We start from the raw sequence: 7,516 nt of genomic DNA, 5'->3' as shown, positions 1-7,516 counted from the left end.
CCCAACCCCCCGCCCCCCAAGACATGGAACACAGAGATGTACAACCAACTCCCAACTCCCTTCCCCTCAAAGGGAGGCCCCAAAGACCCTCAAATGGAGGCCCCTAGAGTGTACAAGCACCTCCCAACTCCCCCAGGCACAGGCACCCACCTCCCCCCAAACACAGGCCACAAAGGTGTACAAACAGCGCAGATGCCCTCCGAGACCCAGGCCCCTGAAGTGTACAAGCAGCTCCCAACCACCCACAGATGCAGGCCCCAACCCCTCTCAAAAGGGAGGCACCTAGATTGTATGAGCAGCTCCCACCCCCCCTAAACAAAAAGTGTATATGCAGCTCCCAACCCCCATCAAATACAGGCCCAAAAAGTGTACAAGTAGCTCCCCCCCCCCAGAAACAGGCCCCAAAGGTGTACAACCAGTTCCTAACCCCCCTGAGACACAGTCCCCCCCCCCCCCCCCCCTCCCCAAGACACAGGGCCCCAAATTCTACAAGCAGCTCCCAACCCCTGCCAGGCAGGCCCCCTACCCTATATAAGCAGCCAGAGCAATGCAGGGAGCCATCCCTCCCCTCAGACCAGAAACAGTAGTCAAAAACTACAGAACCGGGACCCCAAACCACATGGAGCCAGGCTCCCAAACCGTACATGAGCACGAACACACACAAGCCAGAGACTGAGGGCCATGATGGCTACCATCAAGAAAAGCAGACAACAAGCTCTTGAGAGAGATCAGCCTTTCCAAGTCCCAGTGAAAGACAAAAACTGCTTTATTACTATCCTCTTGCCAACAACACATTTAAGACCCATGATATGGTGCTCAGTAAGCACTGCAGAAGCCAACAACTATGGGAACAAGACCTGGTAATGGATACTATAGTAGACAGTAACAACCATACACCATAGAACACATACTGGAACTGCCCTGACTGGCACATGCTAGGCTGAAAAAGATGAATCCATGGCCTCTTTACCCAGTTGTTACTGGATCCCGTTCCCCTGCTGCACTGATTTAAAAGCCACCCCCATGCACATACCACACACATGTCAAGGTACAACCCCACCCAACACACAGACGGCATTTCAAGCCAAACTTAGCTTTAGGGATGACTGGAAAGCAGGACTCCTCCTCAAGGCACGCACAGGCTACATGAGATGGGGCTCCAGGCACCTCTTCACCTGAGGAAACACACTGCCATCAGGCACTGCCATGCCAGACAAACTTTTTCTGCTAGAACACCCTACTCAGATGCACTGTGGCATTCAAGTGAACTGCTTTCATGCAAATATAACGACTGATGTTACAACCCACCTTGCCTGTGGCACCTGATGAACAGAAGAGAAAGCCACCGCAGCGTTTGGAAACCATCTCTGCACATGCCACTCCTTGTCGCTCTCTGGCCTTATCTCATATCCTTAGTCACTTCTGTCGAGAGCCTGCCATGGCACCTGCAAAGCAAGACGGACACCTTTGATTCAAAGATCGAAGCCGTAATTCCTTTAAGTGGTATATTCTTTATTGCAGCGCTGGATGCACGGGGGATCTCTCCACCTATCGTGCATACCTAAAGCGGAAAGCAGTCTTGAATTTATACAATCAATCTATCAATATTCTACAAGCACCTATACATATGCATTACCTATCCCCGCCTTCCCTCGCTTCTCATGCTAATTAGCCTTTTGGCACCTTGCGCCTGCGTAGAGCCTTCCAAGAATTGTGGGCAGGGGTCTTTGGGACGTGGGCAGGGGTCTTTGGGAGGAAGACCCCGAGTCTTCCTCACAGTGTACTTTTCACCTTTGGTCAGGAATCTGCTGAATTGGCATGTTTCTTAATTGCGAGAGCTGGTTGTTGCCAATTCTTCCGTTTGTTGTATCTTTATAATGAATTCCAATGTCCAGTTTTGAGATTTATAGTCCTTACGTTTGTTTCTCTGTCCGTCTGCCGCTTCCTTATCATGAGTTTCAGTGTCTTGTTTCGAGATATACAGTCCATGTCTGGGGATTGTCCTTGCCTCCCCAATGCCTCCCCAATACCTCCTTAATCACCTTTCATAGTCACCTTGTGCTACTTGGTCGTTCTGCTGCAACCCAGCTCATGACCAGCCCCTCTTCTTACACAGCTCTTCAGAGTGCAGTTTGCTCCTTTGAGCCTGTATGAGACACCTGTGAAAGAAAAAGAAAAGCATAGGCCGAGGCAGCATCCAAAGACACAGCATAACTAGGTAAGTTACTCTCATCTGCTTCCTTACCGCTGCCCACTTACCAGCCCCCGAGGCAGATGCTTCAGTCTACCCCCTTTAAACAGCTACAACAGCTCTAAAAGACAAAGAGGGGATGCTTAGAGGAACAGTGAGAACTAAAACACAACAACTGCTACATCTGTTCCTCACTCACCTTGCCAGAGGCAGCTCTGGGTGTGACGTCCCAGGTTGTACACTGTGTTTCAACTTTATCAAATGAAAACAGTCACAAGATAATCATTCAGCTGCCAGCAATAGCACCCATCTCTCATCAACACAAAGGAACCCCTTTACAATATTATCATTTCAAAAGAGCAGTCCCCTTGCCTCAGAACCTCAGAAGTAGACTAAGCCAGCCAATGAGCTGCCTTAACCTTACTCTTACCCATACCCTTATGTTAAACCTTAACCTTAACCATTAACCTTACCCTTACACTTACCCTTACCCTAACCCTAACCCTTACACTTGCCCATACACTTAACAATTATGCTTAACCTTCCCCTTCCCATAACCCTTACCCTTACCCTTACCCTTACCCTTACCCTTACCCTTGCCATTAAACTTACCCTTACAAGTACCATTACCATTACCGTTACCCTTACCCTTACCCTAATGCTTCTTACCCTTACCCTAACCCATACCCTTACCCTTACCCATTCCCTTACGCTAAAACTTACAGGTTACCCTAACCCTAACCCTAACCCTAACCCTTACCCTTACCCTTACCCTTACCCTTACCCTTACCCTTACCCATATCCTTACCCTTAGCCTTACCCTTACCCTTACCCGTTCCCTTACTCGTTGCCTTACCCTTTGCCTTACACTTACCATAACACTTACTCTTACCCTTAACCTTACCCTTACGCTAACACTTACCCTTGCCCTAAACCTAACCCTTACCCTTACCCCTGCCCTAACACTTACCCGTACACATACCTTATTCTAACCCATACCCTTATCTTTACCCTTAACCTTACCCTAACCCTTATCCTAACCCTTACCCTTAACCTTACCTTTACCCATACACTTACCCTTACCCTAACCCTTACGCTTACACTTATCCTAACCCTTAGCCTTAACCTTACCCTTACAGTTACCCTAACCCTTACACTTACCCTAACAATTAACCTTACCCTTACCCTAACACTTACCCTTACCCTAAACCTTACCCTTACCCTTACTCTTACCCTTACCCTAACCCTTCCCCTTACCTGTACCCATACCCTACCCCTTCTCCTTCCCCTTCTCCTTCCCCTTTCCCTTATCCTTACCCTTACACTTACCCTTACCCTTAGCCTAACCATTACCCTTACCCTTATCCTTACCCTTCCCCTAACCCTTCCCCTAAACCTTACCCTTACCCTAACCCTTACCCTAACCCTTACCCTTATCACTACACTTAATCTTAATCTTACCCTTACCCTTACCCTAACGCTTAACCTAACCTTTATTGTAACCCTTACCCTAACCCTCCTTACCCCTACTGTTATCCTTACCCAAGCCCTTACCCTTACCTTAAACCTTACCCTTACCTTTACCCTTACCCTTACCCTAACCCTTACCCTTACCATTACACTTAACCTTAATCTTACCCTTACTCTTACCCGAACCCGAACCCTAACCCTTACCCTAACCCTTACCCTTACCCTTACCCTTACCCTAGCACTTAACCTAACCTTTAACATAACCCTTTCCCTAATCCTTCTTACCCTTAACCTTACCCTGAAACTTATCCTTATTCAAGTCCTTACCCTTACACTAACCCTTACTCTTACACTTACCAAAACCCTTACCCTTACCCTTACCCGTACCCATACCCTTACCCTTACCCGTACCCATACCCTTATGCTAAAGCATACCCTTACCTTTACCCTTAACGTAACCCTAACCCTTATAATAACCCTTACCCTTAACCTTACCCTTAAACTTACCCTTATCCTTACCCTTACACTTACCCTAGCCCTTACCCTTAGCCTTATCCTAACCCTTATCCTTACCCTAAACCTTACCCTTACTCTTACCGTTACCTTAACTCTGACCTTAACCCTTCCCCTTACCCTTACCCTAAACCTTCCCCTTCCCCTTCCCCTTATCCTAAACCTTACCCTAACCCTTACACTTACCTTTACCCTTACCCTAACCATTACCCTTACCCTAACCCTTAACCAAACCCTTACACTTACCTTTCCCTTACACTTACCCTAACCCTTACCCTTACCCTTACAATTACCCTTACCCTTACTCATAGCCTTACCCAAACCCTTACCCTAAACCTTACACTTACCCTTACCCTTTCCCTTACACTTATCCTTAAACTTCCCCTAACCCTTCCCCTTCCCCTAAACCTTACCCTAAAACTTACCATAACCCTTACCCTTACCTTTTCCCTAAACCTTAACCTAAATGTTACCCTAACCCTTACGCTAACCCTATTCCTTCCCCTAACCCTTCCCCTTCCCCTAACCCTTACCTTAACCTAATCCTTACCCTTACCCTTTCCCTAACCCTAACACTTACCTTACCCTAACCCTTACCCTTACCCTTACCCTAACCCTTACCCTTACCCTTAACCTAACCCTAACCCTTACGCTTACCTTAATCCATACCCTAATCCTTAGCCTTACCCTTACCATAACCCTTCCCTTACACTTAACCTTATACTTACCCTTACCATAAACTTTACCCTTACCCTAACCCTTACTCTTACCCTTACCCTAACCCTTACACTCATCCTTATCCTTACCCTAACCGTTACACTTACTCTAACCATAACACTTATCCTAACCCTTTCCCTACCCCTTAACCTTACCCTTACCGTTATCCTAACCCTTACCCTTAACCTTACCCTTACCCTAACCCTTACACTTACCCTTACCCTAACACTTACGTTAACCTGTACCCTAAACCTTACTCTTACAATTACCCTTACACTTAACCCTACCCTTACCCTGACCCTTAACCTTACCCTTACCCTAAAAATTACCCTTACCCTTACCCTAACCCTTACCCTGACACTTACCCGTACTCTTACCCTTAACCTTACCCTTACCCTAACAATTACCCTTACCATTACCCTAATCTTTACCCTTACACTTACCCTAACACTTACTGTTACCCTTACCCTTACCCTTACCTGTACCCTTAACGTAACCCTTACACTTACCAAAACACTTACCCTTACACTTACCCATACCATTACACTTACCCTTACCCTAACGCTTACCCTAACTCTTACCGTTATCCTTAGACTAACCTAACAATCATAACCTTATCCTTACCCTTACCCTAGCCCTAACCCTTACACTTAATCTTACCCTAATGCTTACACTTACTCTAAACATTACCCTAAACCTTACCCTTAACCTTACCCTAACCCTTACCCTAAACCTTGCCCTTACCCTTACCCTAACCCTAACCCTAACCCTTACCTTTAACCTTAAACTTAACCTTACTCTTACTCTTATCCTAACCCTTACCCTTCCCATTACCATTGCCCTAAACCTTACCCTTACCCTAACACTTACCCTAACCCTAGCCCTACCCCTTATCCTTACCCTTACCCTAAACCAAACCCTTACCTTACCCTTACCTGAACTTACCCTTACCCTTCCACTTACCCTTACCCTAACCCTTAGCCTTTCCCTTACCCTTACCTTAACCCTAACTGTTACCCTTACCCTTAACCTAGCCCTTACCCTTTGGTAAGGCAGGTTCTGCTTGATGAACCTGATCTCCTTCTGACAAAGTGACGCGCTTGGTGGATGAGAGAAAGGCTGTGGATGTGGTCTACCTTGACTTCAGCAAGGCTTTTGACACCATCTCCCACAGCATTCTCCTCAAGAAACTGGCTGCTCCTGGCTTGGACTGGCGCACGCTTTGTTGGGTTAAAAACTGGCTGGATGGCTTTCCCAAAGAGTCATGGTGGATGGAGTCAAATCCAATTGGAGGCCGGTCACTAGTGGTGTTCCCCAGGGCTTGGTACTGGGGCCAGTCCTCTTTAAAATTTTAATTGATGATCTGGATGAGGGCATTGAGTGCACCCTCAGGAAGTTTGCAGATGACACCAAGTTAGGTGTGTGTGTCGATCTGCTTGAGGGTAGGAAGGCTCTGCAGGAGGATCTGGATAGGCTGCACCGATGGGCTGAGGTCAACTGCATGAAGTTTATTTACCAAGGCCAAGTGCCAGGTCCTGCACCTGGGGCGCAATAACCCCCAGCAGAGCTACAGGCTGGGAGATGAGTGGTTGGAGAGCTGCCAGGTGGAGAAGGACCTGGGTGTGATGGTGGATAGTCGGCTGAATATGAGCCAGCAGTGTGCTCAGGTGGCCAAGAGGGCCAACAACATCCTGGCTTGCATAAGAAACAGTGTGACCAGGTGATCGTCCCCCTGTACTCGGCTCTGGTGAGGCCGCACCTCGAGTACTGTGTTCAGTTTTGGGCCCCTCGCTACAAGAAGGACATGGAGGTGCTTGAGGGAGTCCAGAAAAGGGCAACAAAGCTGGTGAGGGGCCTGGAGAACAAGTCCTACGAGGAGCGGCTGAGGGATCTGGGCTTGTTCAGCCTGGAGAAGAGGAGGCTCAGGGGCGACCTTATTGCTCTTTACAGATACCTTAAAAGAGGCTGTAGCGAGGTGGGGGTTTGTCTATTCTTCCATGTGCCTGGTGACAGGACGAGGGGGAACAGACTAAAGTTGTGCCAGGAGTGTTTTAGGTTGGATATTAGGAAGAACTTTTTACTGAGAGGGTTGTGAGGCATTGGAATGGGCTGCCCAGGGTTGTGGTTGAGTCACCATCCCTGGAGGTCTTTAAAAGACGTTTAGATGTTGAACTTAGTGATATGGTTTAGTGGAGGTCTTGTTAGTGTTAGCTCAGAGGTTGGACTCGATGATCTTGAGGTCTCTTCCAACCTAGACAATTCTGTGATTCTGTGATCTGTAAGAGAAAAGGTATAAGTGAAGGAGGAAACCCCTAGGGCACTGTTTTCATGTTTTTAATATCCCCATTGCCTTTTCAGTGTGATTAAAAATAGTGGTTAAATTTCCCCTACAAATAAAAATAAACAAGTGATTTGGCAAACAAACAAAAAAAAATTTATAGTGCAGCAGCACACAGCTAACTGTGCTATGGTTTAGGTTGTTGGTTTCCATCACAAATCCAGTTTGGAATTTTTAATGTAGCTGTAAAAATCTGTTCCATTCTGAAACTTGACAAGGCATTTCTCTGCCTGAGAATGAACTTTCTTGTTTTTAAATGGAAAGGTATCAGATTTCTTTAAATTCTA

The sequence above is a fragment of the Aythya ferina genome (genome assembly GCF_964211825.1).
Source record: "Aythya ferina genome assembly, chromosome: 12".
Lineage (NCBI taxonomy): Eukaryota > Metazoa > Chordata > Aves > Anseriformes > Anatidae > Aythya > Aythya ferina.
Note: the sequence above shows the minus strand (reverse complement) of the source record.